Here is a 16,357-nt window from a genome sequence, read left to right as displayed (position 1 = left end):
ACCGAACTAGACATCGTTTGCGACGATTGTTAAGACCTCGAGTATTCCAAGAGAGGATGCTAATCGACATGAGAACAAGAAACAAAACGCAAAACACATCAGCGAGAGGCAAGACAAGGCAACACTAGACAGAGCTAGGCCCGAACATGAATTCGCGTAGATCATGGGCTTCGGCAGTGGACAGATTCACTCCACAACGAGCGCTTTTCTCCCTGATTTTCTTGCCCGACCATTTCCTCAAGGAATTGCCGCGACCAGAGTTCTCCCCTTCGTGCAGACTTGCTTTCCTGCTTATCGCGCGTCCCAGAATGGTCTCCTTTCCAAGGTTAGAAAGTCTGCTGCTGACCCTTGAAGGAGTAATGGCGTCACAGTCGCAGCAGGTAATTTCGGTAGAGTTGTCTTCGCAAGGGGGGTTAGATGGATGGAGAGGGTAGTCGTGGATTGAGGGGGTTGCTGCCTTGTGAATAATTCCCCTAGAATCCAAGGCCCAGTCGACGGGGGGAAGGTCCAAGAGGAGGCCCGGGTGGGCCTTGTGAAGGCTCCCAGTTGGCCCTGAGGCTCGGTCAGCAATGTGGGGGCCCCAGTAGGGGCTCGTGGAGGAGCCCACGCGAAGGTGGGGGCCCGGAAAGCAGTCAGTTGGGGGGGTCGCGCAAAGGAGGGGGCCCGGCAGAAGAAGGTCCAGCCCGATGTGGCCCGAGCCTGGCATGAAGATGGAAACAATCCGGTGCTGACCCGCCAGGCTAACACCCACAATTGGAGCAATTAATATCGAAGAGTCAAGAAGTGTGGGGCCCGAGGAAGGGAAATTAATGCTCCAGTGAAATCTCGGGTTCACGAGCCCTCCACATTTCAAAGTCCACTCTTCATTAGGTGGGCCCCACCTCCCAACCTTGTCACAGCAATCAAGGAGAGCTCGGGAGGGAATGGAATTAATGTCACTTGGGAGGGGTGCAAAAAGTCCATCTTTTGACCAACCAGAGTTGGAGGCTCCTGACATACTTGTAGTACACCCCACCTTTCGAACAGGTTTCACCAAAACGGAAAGAAAGGGTGGGGAGGAATTTGAATGGTTTGGCGACGGGATGAGCGAGGTACCGTCGGCTGTGCCTTCGCCGGCCGTAGCTCCGCCGACCAGAGAATCCGCAGCCGGCTTTGCCATCCCCAGGCTTTTGAATCCGGGTTGCGTGGCTGGGATCGTTCGCATCAAAGAGGGGTACGGCGGAGCGTCGAGCTGCGTGGAACGAGCAAAGGTTTCGCACCGCCTATCTCTAATCTCAGAGGAGTCCCATGAGTTCATCGCGCTGGAATCGGCTGCATCCGACGATCTCCCTCCGTAGTTATGAGCAACGTTGCGGCGATCGTCTTCAGAGGGTCCCGCTTCAGGGCCGTGATGACCGGATCTCTTGTTCGGCGGCGGAGGAGGGTTCACGCGACCTGCGGGGCCATCTTGGGCCTATTTTTCAAGATGTACCAAGACCGAGATTGAGATACCACCGAAGGAGATCTCCACATTCTCAGGGATGTCGGAGAGGTAGTTGACGGCTACCAGGCAGCGATAGCTCGAGAGATCGGCCATCCGTGTGGTGAAATCATCTGCTCTGAGAAACCGACCGAAACCTCCTACGATGGACGCCACGGTGCGGGAGGACCAACATTCGTAAGGCAAACTCACCAGCCGGATCCACGCCTTATAGGGAGGAAGGAAGCGTCGAGCGCCTACGTAGGGATTCCAGGCGAAACACCTGAGCCTAAAATCCCCAAGGCTGACGAGCTCCCTGCGGATAAGAGATTCGCTCTGAACCCATTCAGGGAGGAAGACGATGAAGTCCCGCTCCCTGTGCTTAGCTACCAGAAAGTCAGTGGGGTAGCCTCCGAAGTGGTTCGCGAGGCCACTAGAGATGGTGTCCTGGGGAAGTGGCGTAGGTTCGCCGGAGGGACCACATCCACCAGTATGGTGTTTCGACGCCTATTTTGCCTGGCAAAGAAATCTTCTGACAGAGAGACGAAGGCGCTCAAGTATGCTGGGCGAGCGCGCATCTCTCGGTCAACATTCAATGGCGGGCGATCCATACAAGCTCGGGCTTTGTGTCCAATTTTAAGACACGAGATGCACCGGATGGGGTCTCGGCAGTTGGCGGCTCGATGGTCGCGACCCAGGCACCGAAAGCACCGGCCTTTGAAGGAATGCCAAGTGCGTTTAGGAGGACCAAGGGGGGGAGGGGCGGACTGGTTGGAGATAGAGGATGAAGTGAGAAGAGCTTCCTTGTAGCTCTTCTTATCAGCAGGGAGCGGGAGGCCTTTGGTGATTAAATGTTCGGCTGTCCGAATCTTGACCCCAGTGATATGCTATCATCTGAAGCTGCTATAGGAGCCGCCCGATGTCCGGTGTGAGAACAGGGCTCATCTTTCCTGAAGATGGTAACATGAGTTAAAGCCAAGCCCGCTGTATCCGCCCAGTGCACCTTTTTGGAACGGGAGGTAGAACAACCATTATGACTGGATAGATGATGGTAGGTAAGTGCCTTAACATCTGTGTTCAGTAATCGTTTGAGCTTCAGAAACCTCCGCTCCAAATCAGAGCTTAACCCAGAGAGAGGAGCGTTTGGGGGGGCCGTGGGAGCTCCGGTCACACGGCAAGCCTCCGCCGCCCTTCTCTGCCGGCCGGCCGTGGAATCGGTAGCCTTCCCTTTCAGCTTCTGCTTCGCATCTGCTACTGTCGCCGCTGACTTCCCCCGTGTCTTCTCCATGGTTCCAGCTCCCGTATTAGAAATGTTAATAGGGATACTTCAATGTTATGTTTGAAAAATTAAGTTTCACTTGAAACTCTAAACTTTTCCAAATTAATAGCAATGCGAAAAAACTTCAACAAAGTATGGTATTCATGCCAAAATGAAGCATAGAAGGGAAGAGCTACAAAATCACATGTGGATGAAGCTTTGTCATGGAATAATTGGAAAAAATAACATATATAAGAATGAGCTCATGCGTTAATCATGAAGAGTTTGTGCGCAAAGTGTATGCATTCTCACATCTTACAAAGTCTTTGAAAGAAAATTTTTAGGCTAAATTACAGAAAATCTCTTTATAAATATTCGTATTTTTAATTTTTCTCGCTAATTTTCAAAAACCTATATTTTACTTCCTTAATATTTCAAGTTGTTGTATTAAGTCCCCCTCTGTTAGGGTTCAATTACTATTCCGTTCATTTTTTATAATTTATACCGAAAATGACCTTTAAAATGACATATATATATATATATATTAAAAAATATTTTTGTATAGAAGAAGTAAAGGCAATTTAGTCATTTTGCGATATCCATTAACGTCGTACTCTTCTGAAAATATTTCTACACTTTTAAGAGGATAAAATGTAGGTTTTTGAAAGTTATAAAGAAAATGTGAAAAAATCAGTATTTACATGAGAATTTTCTGTAATTTAGCCAAATATTAAATAGTAAACACTAGCATATCCATAGATAAGTAAGGTAATAAAATTTCACATATCTAAATTTTCGATATGTATTCTAAGCTAAAAATTGCACCTAACCATTTCTAATAAAGTGAACTTCAATTGTAAGGAGGCATAACTCCAAATGAAGCAAAAGGCGGAGGATGTAAGATATAGACTTGCTGATGAATCAGTTGAGAACTAAACGAAACACATAGAAATAGGGCTGAATCGAAATATTTAAGATCGGAAGGAAGGTTTAAATCGAACTAATAACATGTTCGAAGGCTCAACCTTCAGCCACAAACTCAATGTAATGACCAGTCTATATATTAGCATGAATAACTCATTGAATCCAAATCACCAGCCAAAAATGCTTAAGCTTTGGCCCTGATGTCCTAATTAGCCTAGGTCTAACTACACACATAATCGAGCTTATATTGTGTTCAAAGGCTAGTACTAATAACTCGTTGAGTCCAAACCATCGACTCAAAATACTTAAACTTGATTGAGTCCACCACATATAAGTCTCTTGCACTCTCCCACATTATTTGATGTAGGACTGCTAGAATGTTAATTATTAGACGACGTAAGATCCATAAGATCTATCTCAAATTTTTGGCTGGTGAATCGGCTCCGATACCAGCAGTGATAATCTGATCTGCTAGCACTAATAACTCGTTAGACTCTAAATCACCAAAATAAAATATTTAAGCCCACTAATTATTTCTAGCGCACCTGCAATATATAAGTTCTTCATACTCTTTCATATTATTCAATGTAGGACTAGTAGCTGTTAAAGGTCGGATTGTCACACTCAAGTTGTCTAGTAGAGAAACCCCTCACATTATATAGAGATCAATATTCAAATATGCAATCAGTATAGAACTAATATTCTTAACAAGAAGAGACGAATAGATGCCTTATAGTTTTCTTGCGACCAGTTTCTTTTAGCTAGGCTGGCTTTTAACAGTTATTGTTGTTTTACATTAGTCATGCAAATACCTTGTCATTTGCTCCTGCATTGTGTATCCAAATAATGTTTTTTTTTTTGAAAATAAGGTAGCACGCTACTCACTTCATTTATTAATAAAAATAAACTTAGTTACATCATACATAAGGCAATTAGGCCTCCAGAAGAGCAAAAAAAAAGGTAGAAGGAATTATATTAAAGAAAAAAAAAATTAAGTCGGGTGATAACAAAACAATTTCCATATCTCACAAAGTACTTGATCTTCATGATAACTGCCACAGTGTTTGAGCTATGCTTTTTAAAGATTATATTATTTCTTTCAAGCCAGATTATCCACTAGATTGCCACGCGAGGGTTCAAATTCATTGCAAAAGTTGGAGAGTTCTCCTTCTCTGCCAACTTCATCTAGAGACTATGCACATCCTCAAAAGCCATGAGTTCTAGTGGCTCTTCAAGTATCGATACAAGTAAAAACCTACTATACACATATTTGGCGAAAAGAAGGTCTACAGTCTCGCAAGTGTCAGTACATAGCACACAGGCCTGGTCCCCCATCCATCCTCTCTTAAGTAGATTATCTACCGTAGGGATTTTTTTTTAAGTACTAAACAAATAAAGATCTTTACTTTCACTAGTACTTTCAACCTCCAATCTTAGGCGATAATAACACCTCTGTCGCTAAGAATCATATACATAGATTTGACTGTGAACTTGTGTCTCTTATTCCATCGCCAAAAAGATCTCATCTGATTTGTTAACAGTTCTAACCACCGCGAGCCTACGGTTGAGTTCCTCTACCGCCAAGTTACTATCCCAACTCGCTAAATTAACCCTCTTAATATTTTCCTTCATCTCCATCCTTTACTGGCATACCATTCTTTTACAATAACATTCTTACGCTCCACTTTATCATAAACATCAGGTACTAGAGAGCTTAGCGAGGTTTCATCGCACCACCTGTTCGACCAAAAGTCAATATGCCGGTCATCCCCTAAAAAGAAGCTAGCTCCACAAATGAAGGCATCCCTAAGCTTAATCACGTCATTCCACCACTTTGAGGCCAGTTTAAAGGACTTCCCTTCCCTCAGGTGTTTTTTTTCTATAGTAGTACAGGGCTTTGATCAGCTTCCTCCACTGTAGGTACGGCCTCATGAAAAAAACACTACCACCGCTTAGTGATAAGGGCATCATTCATGGCATCTAAATCCGTCATCCCAAGTCCTCCATTCTTGCACGTACATACACCTCTCCAAGCTACCATGTATGATCCTCCTGTAGTGTCCTGCCCACCTTTCCAGAAGAAGTCCTTCCTCGGTGCCTCAATACGTTAATGACCAAATTGGGCACCTTGTAGATAGACAGAAAATAAATTGGCAGGTTGGCAAGAACTGCATTGACTAATGTTAATCTATCTCCACGCGAGAGTAACTTAACTTGCCACCCGTCAATTCTTCTTTGTATTTTGTCAATAACTCCCAACCAATCTTCCTTCCTAAGGGTCCTTCTTGATAGTGGCAACTCCAAATACTTAGTAGGGAACTCCCTTAAAGGCTAGGATATGCGTTAGTTTTCTAGCTTTATTCACGTGTCCGTATCTTATAAGAATTACTAGAGGGTGCCCTTAATAGATAATATTTATATAACTTAATAGGAGATGACCCCCAAGTAGTTAACCATATCTCTCTCTAAACAAGTCAAGCTTGAGCTAGCTCAAGGTAAAAAAAATAGAATGAACAAGAAAAAAGGCTTTTCTTAGTTGAGGAAAGCTTGAATCAAACTAAAGTTGCGAGCTAGATTTTCAAACTAAGCTCAAGAGAGGTTCAGTTCACGCCATGTTCAGCTCATTTACATCCCTAGAGGTTCAGCTCACTCCGTGTTCAGCTCATTTACATTCCTAGGTTGATAGATGGTCTGTCTCTTGGTAGTGATTTGGCATGCAACAATAATGTAATCACATTTTTTCTTTAAAAAACTCAAGTAATTACATCCTTTTGATTTAATATATTTACACTTTGCACTCTTCTAATTTTGTTTTTTTTTTTTTAAACTTAATTGACCTATGAAAATGTGACTCTCAAATATTTCCACATTAGATAGAAATGAAATTGTGATTGAAAATATAAAAATATATATATCTGTCACATTCCGGGCCATTTTTGGAAGCTAATTTTTAAGAAAACCATCCAATTTGAAAATAGAGTTGCAGAAAAGCGTGAATTTTTTTTATAAACCTTGCCCGAGACATGCACAAACACGCCACACGCACAGGGCATTCTCTGTCCAAGCGGACAGAATCTTTCGGTACATGCACGACGTAGAAGCACAGATACAGAACCACAATCAAACAAAATAAGATAGTTTAATTGTACAACTACCAATCAAACCAATACCAAAATCTAGAATCGACTAAACTACTACACTAGAAAAAACCCAAAAGCAACTAAACTCCAAACACATAATATCACATAACTACAATCAGATCATAAGGTACTGAGATAAGAAAAAACTAAAGCTATAAATTGTGATCCATGGCACAAGCTATCTAGGCGCTAATAGCTAACTAACCGTGCCCTCGCACCGCGCTCCGGCCCGCACTATCAGCGACACCTGTAAAAACAGTGGGGTGAGGAATATATAAATATGTTTTCCAGTGGGGGAAGCAGCCGATGAGGGCAAGCAGCCGACGAGGGCAAGCTGCACTCACTGGCAAACAAAGGAGTACGATGAACAATTAAGAGCAAAAATTAGATAGTCAACTACAGCAGCATCATATATAGATAGATAAATGTCATGATCTAGAATACAAAATAATGCCGCTATTGATGTAAGAATCAAGATACTAAGCATGAGGTACACAATCAACCACAGCAGCAAGAAAGATCAGCGAATAACTGTCGTGAGTAATCATACAATGGGATACTGCTACTGTAAACAAGATCATATGCCAACACGGCAGTAAGATGATGAATCATAACCCACTAAACAATGGATATCGTTACTGTAAACCAGATACCACGCACAACCCAAAAGAGATACGATGCATCAACTTGACGTGTAAGTAGTCCAAAATATACCCAATCACTGTGGCCGATCATAAAGACTCGGCCTAAGCTCGCCCACTAGATCTCGACGACTGCAAATCAAGTACAACTTCGGAGGGACACATCAACCCGTACCCAAAGTCGCTAATTCTGTCTAAGCGCGGTGTATATCAAGTCTGGGGGTGAGAACTTAGGGTAGCGAACCTCGTCTATGAAACATCACCTCCCACCGACTGGCAACTGAAGTACCCTCGGTTAGAAATCCTGTCTAAGACTCCTTCAGTACCATACAAGCTATAGTCATATTTGTATGCTCAAAGCTCCAATAACCTAGACTCAACAATCAAATCACTGCCCGTAAGCAACAGTAGGAGCCAAGAGGTAATCTCACTGGATGCCAATAAAAATACCAAGATCCAAACTCTTCGGTCGACTAGCATGCTACACTAAACGAGTATTCAAGAAGATAAAGATAATGTGAGCGACAAAGGTGTGCATGCTAAAGACACTCACGATGGAATACGTCATCCGACCTTAGGTTAAATCTGAGGAGGTAAACACCGATTGACTAGGTCAATCTCATAGGGTAACTCGCTGACAATAAGGTCTAGTCTTATCGAAGATAAATCAACTGATTAACATAATCATAACTCAACGAGGAGTACGTACCAATCTATCAGATCCAACCATGAACAGGTGGATATTCTACCAGATCGTCACCTACTCTACATGTCACATATGAGATAGGAGAGAGCTCAATCAAGAGTTTACGAATCAATACGATAATCAATGTAACGATCAACAGGCATGTAGAGTAAAAGCATATACAGATATAAAGTCAGGGGAAGTTGTCCTACTCAAACAATATATAGAATAGATCAAGTAGAAAGGAGAACCGAGTAAGATACAACTTTACCGACTTCGGAATGGAGTACCCACTGAAAGAGGCAACTCTCCCTCTCTCTTTAATAGAACATTCTAGAATGCTCTATCCCTTTCCAATTCTCTAATAGCTAATGGAGCATTCTAGAAAACTCTAGGATCAAAGTACTCTATCTTTTTATAGAACACTCTAGAAACAAGTGCTCTCTACTTACTAATAGAGCACTTTAGAAGGTTCTAGAAATGAGTGCTCTAGAATACTCTAGAATACTCATGTATGTAGGTTGAGGCCTATAAATAGGTGTGAGGCCTCCACACCAAGTGTGCAAGAGTGAAGCAAGTAAAGTGAGTGTGAGGTGGTGTGAAAGAGTGTGAGTGAGGTAGTAGTGAAGAAAGGGTGTGAGGTGAGGAAGTGTTGTGAGGAATAGTGAAGTGTGTGAAGTTTGTAGTATTATGGGTGTATGTGAATGAGAGTTATTTTGTGTGTAATAAAGAGAGTTTTATTATCAGCCTGGTACGCCGACATTCTACACCCACCTCACCAAGTATCCGAGTCCTCGACTCGACCAATGATTCTCGAAGTTACTTGTATCTAGAAAATACCAACAAAAGCATTATCAACATTCTGCGTGTCGTTTATATCAAACCAACAAATTCCACTTATACTCGCGTGTATCATAATGCGACCGGAACGTCGGTTCCATAAACCGGCATACATAACTAAGCCCAAACCAAGCCGACTTAACAAGAAGTCACCGCGTCACGACAGCAATCTCAAGATTCACCGCTTTAGATGATGAGACAACCGCATGCTAAGTGCTCGCCAAACCGAATGACAACCGCCGCACCAGGCTACAACCGAACCTATAAGTGTCGTTCCAATGATCCGAACACCACTTTGGTGTTGCACCATACATGTATTTTACAATTGGTCCAATGACGTTCACAATATTGCAACTTCACCAATTGGTGACATAAGGTGACCCACAATGGGCCACGACACAAACGAAACATCGGACATCCTTACCGATCTCCCGAATCCACCGACTTCCGCATAGGACTACCGGGATGCCACCTTAGCTCACGAAGTGCCCCGGCTCATACCATACCTCTCTAAGTTGTACCCGCTGTCCCCTAAACACCCTATTTTAGATGTTGGGACAGCCGCAAACAAAATGCACCAAAACGGAAGCTATAACCCCAAAAGTGGCTCGAAGTGGGTCCCGTGACACCTATTTCGGTATCCAGAGCATCCACCGAGCACTCGCCATCCTAAGAGGCATAGAACATGAGTCAAGATCAGCCAACAAGGCTCAACAAAAAATCCGGACAGCAACAATATCGATCCCATGATAATAAAATCGAAAATTGCACGATCGATCCAATTATCGAATCGATTCGAGTCGATTCACACCGAATCTAGCTATCATGGGAGGCTTCCACACTTCGAACAACAAGTTCGGGCCTCTAATTATACCCAACTCTACAGTTCACCCCCACTCATGAAGCACAAGGCATTGAAAAGTCCACGTCGTCCAACATTGCATATATATATATATATAGCATCTATAAAAGAAGGAAGTGGAGTTCCGATGTAACATACCAAATTCGCGCAATTGGGAGTCAGTCAACAGGACAAGGGATCGAAAATCTACATTTGCTGTGGTGAACCAGAACCAAGGGCACCCAGATGATCGCCGAAGGTCGGAGAGTGCGCATAGGCCGTGCGGAGACGTTTTAAGTATCCGATAGCTTCGCAATTCCACCGAGCATCCGGATCATACTAGAAAGGTGAGCACCGTGTAGAGGAGTGCCCACTGATCTCCGTGCTCCGAAGACTTGCGAAATCCGACCACCCGGTTGCCCGAAAAGGCCAAAAGAAGAACTGGTCAAATCATCGAACACTAGATGCGCACTAATGAAAACGGCAATTCAGGGTATCGTTACCAGCAGCTAGGGGGGCATGGAACAGCACCAATGACCAGGGTGGCCGTGCTCAGCAGCGGAGGGTTGCCGGAGGTCTGGATTGGCCGGAATAGTATTCTCGGCCAAAAAGGGACCAATAAGAGCAGCAGCTCGGATCTGGCCGCATTCCGTTGAGCAGGGTGGCGCGGCTGGGAAGTGTGGCCGCACGGGGAGTCTCCGGCCCGGATGTAGCTGTAGCGGCGTGAAATGCAGTGGTGCTGGCTGCCATGGCGACTGTGATGGCGGCAGCGCTAGCGCCGGCGACGGCTTCAACCACAGAAGAGAGGGACGCCGGCAGTGGTGCCGGCGTCGGCGGCTGTGAGCAAGCAGAGGGAGGGGATTTAGGTTAGGATTTCAAATTTATACATATTATATACATATATACACATACATATATACCTATATACATATTTGACATTTTTTCCTTTGTAAAATTGCAACTAACTACCCGACCAGCTCGCTCTTACGTACAACTCCCCAGCATAGTCCAATATATGTTGAAGGCCTTCCAACTAAAGATGTCAACGGGTCGGATTGGGGGCAGATTTTTAAAAACTCGAACCCGACTCTGAGCCCGAGACCCGAACCCGACGGATTTTAAAAATCCATATCCAAACCCGAACCCGACCAAAAATCCAAAATCCGAACCCGAACCCGAACCCAAAAATTTGAACCTGAAACAATTATTTTATTTTTCAATATTTCAAAATATATTATATTAAATCTAAAATTTTAAAATACAAATTTAAATATAACATCAAATTTATATACATATATATATTATATATAATACAAAATAAATTCGGGTTCGGGTCGGATTCAGGTTCGGGTCGGGTACAATCAAAATCCATATCCGAATCCATATCCGTCGGATTTCTATTTTTGATATCCATATCCGAATCCATATTCATATCCATCGGATATATCCGTTTTATTCGGGTTCGGATTTGAATAAAATTTCGGGTATCCATACCCATTGACACCCTACTTCCAACTAGGTGATTTCGCAATTTTGCGCATCAAACGCGCTGCACTTTTTGCGAAATGCACCCGCAAGCAAATTTCTCTCCCTAAAATCAAATGCGTGCCAATTTTCACAAAAATCTCGGAATTTTGTGAAAATTGAATCCACGCAGTCCCCTCTAAGTCTAGTTTTACTCGAGCCTATCCGCTCATGAAAATTTCAAAATTTCTCACATAAAATGATAACCCTTTCGCACGTTGGCTTTTTTTTCCACATTAGCAAAAATTGCAATTAGTCCCTCAAGTTCATAGTTTCCAACCCAAAACTCATCCATAGTTGCGTTTTGCTTATAAGTGCCTCCACCTCAAAAATCGTGCAATTTGACATATGGAATGTCACGCTTTTTACATATGCACTGCAACTCGGCAAATTTGCACTTGTGCCAATTCATCTCCAAAACATCATCATACTATGCCAAATTGCTTCGGGGTCCAATACAAGACTTACTACACTGGCAAAACATAAGGATGGCACTTTTCGTTTCATCAAAAATCACATCAAATTGCAAAACAAAACACCCTCTTTAGAATGTTCACCTCAAAATACCTTGGATACTACAATATGTTTATAAAAATACTTAGGTTTAAACATATAGGGCATGTTTTGTTTGCTTCTTTTTCACCATGGAATCAGAATCGGGATAGGTGAATTCGTTTGTGGGTGTTTGGTATGCGGGAGTCCCATTCTGATTCCGATTCCCGAGTGGAATGGAAATCCTCCAATCACCTCTTTTTTTTAATCCGGCCTAGGAGGCCGAATTGGAAGTTGAATTCGGACGGAATGAATATTTATTCGGATTAATTTTTTTTCAACTTTTTTAATTAAAATATGATTTTAAATTTCAAAATTAAATTTATAATTTTAAATTTGAATTTGAATTTGAATTAAAAATTAAAATTTAATCAAGTATTATGAATCTAACTTATAAATTTGAATTTAAATTAAATTTTAATTTATATAAAGTTTTATTCAAATTTTATTTCAAACTTAAATTAAATTTATGGATTCAAATTAAAATTTAAATTGTAATTTTAAATTTGAATTTGAATAAATAAAATTTTAGTTTCATATTTTGAATTATCCACTCAACTTCAAAGATTAATTTATTTTAAAAAAATAGATTTAAAAATTTGACATTATTTTAAAATTTTGATGTAAATTTTCAATATTTAATTTTCAATTTGAATTTAAAATAATATATTATAAAGATAAAGTTAGTATATTAATTTGATTATGTTTTTTATATCTACCTGAACCAAATACCGACAATGGGAATGATTTATTCCAATTCCGATTCAGATAATGAACCAAACAGAATTAGATAATGAGTCATTCCGATTCTGATTCCAGTTTATTTCGATTTCGATTCTGATTCTGATTCCGACTTTCAACCAAACGAGCCCACAGTATTATTGCTAGTGGGGCCGAATCATTACATGTGGGATTATCCCAGTTCACTCGTTGAGTAGTACACGAACAACGACATGTTTATGTCACCCAAGAAGGCTGAGCTAGGCCAGGAGTTCGGCCTCATCGATTAGGCTGATAATGTCGGTGACAATGTCGGTGGGGATGACAGCTGCGACATGTTCATGTCGCCCCGAGAGGCCAAGGAGTTCAGCCTTATTGACGAGCTCGTCAAGCATTGCCCCATCTCCCTCGTGGCCGACACCATCGGCGGAGTCAGTGGTGTCGACGTGATACTACTGAAAATTTATGGTTTCCTCTTATATCACATATAGAAATAAATTTCAACATATGTAAAAGAACATGTGTACTGAAGTTGTTGATATATACGATTTAAAAAAAAAATATTACAAGTGAATATTTGAGTTTTAAATGCAATTCAATATATGAGTTCCACAATGAAAATATGAGCAACACATCACATGTAACTGAGATTTGTTTGGGAATAAATAGGAAGAAGAAACAAATTAATCTTATCATCAAAGCAGCATGAGTTCATGCGTTACCACTATGAAGCCCTACATGCAAAACACATGCATTAATTACTTCTCGCGTCTTATGAAAGAACCTTGTCTTATAAAAAGAAGATTTTAATTAAATAAGTACACACTAATAATAGAATAAATTTTAACAATTTGAAATTAAGTTGAGGGACAATCTAAGCCAAAATTAAAATTATAACCAACTCTCGATAACTTTCAATAAAATAAATAAGTGTAACAGAGAAACCGAACTTCACATCATAAAATTACGAAAAACCTGCAGGCAATGTCCAACTTTGATGCCATAAATGATCCAAGAGAATTTCGGTGATCAAGTTTGATTTGGATTGAGAGGTTAATATCGTTCCTGTTAGATGTGACTCGAAATCTACTATCGATTCAGGTTCGGGTTTACGACTCGCCGACAGCTTCGCGGTGCGACCAATTTGGAAAAAAAAATTATGGAGGAAAAATGAATATCTGTGGTGGGTAGTGCGGGGGGCGGAGCCCCCCGCGGTACGGATCGGATACGAAACCCGTTATGAGTTTTTCTTTTTTCGTTTTTCGTTTATGCCCTAGAGGCGTGTGATCGTGGTTGGTTGTAATCTGAAGAACATTGTATTTCCTTTTCGTTCCATAGTGAAGTTCTCTCCTCCCTCGCCCGTGGTTTTTCCCTGCAAAGGGTTTTCCACGTAAATCAGTGTCTCTTTATTTTCTGCTTGTGGTTTGATTGTGTTTTGTGTTCGTCATTTCGTTTCTGTTTGTGCGTTTGTCGTAACAGTTCCTTTTCCGCGCATTGGCTCCGACCGAAATGATTTTTCATTCTACACATGCGAATCGGAAAAAAAACTATTCGGACTTTAGTAACCGAACCCAGCATGAAATATCTATTAGTTAAGTTTGGTATGAGTTTTAGCTAGGATGTTTTGAGATTACTTAGGCCTCCAAAATTGCTCAACGTTAGTCTTTCCACTGATGAAAATTAAAGTTTGATTGTGATATATTCTAATCATAAAGAATCAAGATTCATCTTGTGGATGAATTCAATATACTCGATATATTAATCTTTCTAAATTTGATGTTATTAGACTGATTTTTTTTTTTTTTTAGAGAAAAAAAATATGAATCCTAAGGAGCATCAGTGCTCTTAAGATATTTGACACCAGCCATTCAGCAACATTATTGACCACCAGCTAAAATATGCTGTTGAACAGAGATAATTGGAAGAAACATTTTAAAGCAATGGAGAAGCATATTAAACTTTGGAATAGCAAATCGAATACAAACTGTATTTTTACGAATGATAGATAAAAAAAGAAAGAAAGAGATGCAGAGAAATTAATCATCGCAGGGAGAGTAGCAGGGAGGGGAGTAGATAGGAGAAGCCATGGGAAGAGAAGAGGAGTGGCTGAAAAGGTGGGAGACGAAAAAGAACAAAGAAAAATAAAAGATTATTGAAATTTGGTTAAACATGTAGTTAAATTTTAATTAGATTGAGATAATAATTTAACCTTTTTAAAAAATATATTGAATAGGATTTAAAATAAATTAGAGTAGAATATATACCTTCCCCCTCTCTCCATGTCCTTCGCTTTCTCTCCTATAATTATCGCATTCGCGGAATCTGCCGATCCCTGCGTATCCCACCCCTCTGCATCGCCCCCTCCTCTATTTCCCTCTGCCCCCCATCGTAGCAGTTCTTCTCTCCGCCACCTCTGCTCTCGCGATCCCTCCATGCTCATTGAATTCAACATTTGGAACAAGGACAACGGTGAGCTTGAAACTATATACAACAATATATGTCTTCTTCATTAACGCTACAAATAAAAGATTTCGTGATGGGTGATGAAGTGTTCAACTTTGTAGTCACGTTCTCGAAGGAGATTCGCATAATGATAGAAGCTGCGGCGGATAAGCCCTAGACTTAGGGATGTAAAACGGGCCGGGAGGCACGTGGGCCGCCCGGCCTGGCACGGCCTCGGGCCGGGCCACAGCACGGCACGGATACTGTAGCATCCGTGCCGGATCGGGCCGGCCCGAAGTCCTGGGCCGTGTTGGGCCACAATTTTGGAGCCCGACGGTCCGGCACGGCACGGCACGGCCCGAATCGGCCTGGGGCCGTGCCGGCCGAGGGTTAGGGTCCACATTTTGGAGCCCGACGGCCGCCGGCAGCGCCATGGGCCCGAATCGGGCCTGGGCCGTGCCGGGTCGAGGTAAGGTGGGCGGCCCAGCACGCAACGGCCTCGCTTGGGCCGTGCCAGCCCGGGCCAGTCCGGCCCGCACACCCATGAGCCGCAGGCAATTGCCTTGACTGAGGCTCATTGGGAAGGGAGCTCTCGCTCCTAAGGTCCTCGCTAAGGGCAGATATTGAGAGAAGGATTTTGGTCCAATGGACTGCAAAGACTTTTTTGGTCCATCGGACAAAAAGTCTATAACATTTTTTTAATAAATAATACAGATTTATTTATTATATTATATATAATTAAAATATTTCATTAGTATAATTATTTTATAATTTTTTATGTCTTAATCAAAATATAATTAAATAAAAATATTTATTGTTTATATTTTTAATATTTCATACTAAATTTTTACAAAAATTAAAAATAAAATACTTTAACGCCGGCCAGCAGCGGGCCGTGCTTCGCGAGCCAAAGGGACCGTGCCGGGGCCAAAGATATGAAAAATTGGGCCGCTGGCACGCGCCGCCAAAATAAATCCGGGCCGAGCCGGCGGGCCAGACATAGCCCGATCTTGCGCGCGTAAAAATTGGCGTGCCGGGTCTGTCGGCCGGCCCGGCACGGCCCACATTACACCCCTACCTATACTCCTATTAAACAGATAGGGAAAAAAGAAAGCTTCGATACTATCCGTAAGGAAAAATAATTATTATCAAATTTTAACCAAAATTTTTTTGAAATTCTTTGAGAATCTTCTATAATCAAAAGAATGATAGTACAAGTAATGTCAAAATTTTTAAATTTCAGGCAACAATTCTTTCAAAATCCTAGGCTTCTCCTATATTGCTTTCAACATCGCCGCTTCGAGGGCTTGACGAACGTCTTGAGGGATGTA

At 42.0% G+C, this 16,357-nt stretch overlaps 1 long non-coding RNA gene across 3 annotated transcripts; it reads right to left on the bottom strand.

Moving 5' to 3' along the window:
• LOC109722004 lies at positions 6,749 to 10,731 on the bottom strand. 3 transcript variants are annotated; one of them, XR_002219356.1, is made up of 3 exons: positions 10,709 to 10,731; positions 9,948 to 10,625; positions 6,749 to 7,028 (listed from the first exon to the last, which is right to left on the bottom strand). It is a non-coding gene; the product is annotated as an uncharacterized LOC109722004 (long non-coding RNA). The 3 variants fall into 3 exon arrangements; XR_002219357.1 differs by lacking the exon at positions 10,709 to 10,731 and having other exon boundaries at positions 9,948 to 10,182; positions 10,292 to 10,663; XR_002219355.1 differs by lacking the exon at positions 10,709 to 10,731 and having other exon boundaries at positions 9,948 to 10,663.

The sequence above is a fragment of the Ananas comosus genome, linkage group 16, assembly GCF_001540865.1.
Source record: "Ananas comosus cultivar F153 linkage group 16, ASM154086v1, whole genome shotgun sequence".
Classification (NCBI taxonomy): domain Eukaryota; kingdom Viridiplantae; phylum Streptophyta; class Magnoliopsida; order Poales; family Bromeliaceae; genus Ananas; species Ananas comosus.
The sequence above is the reverse complement of the archived record's forward strand: the minus strand, read 5'-3'. Positions and strand labels throughout refer to the sequence as shown.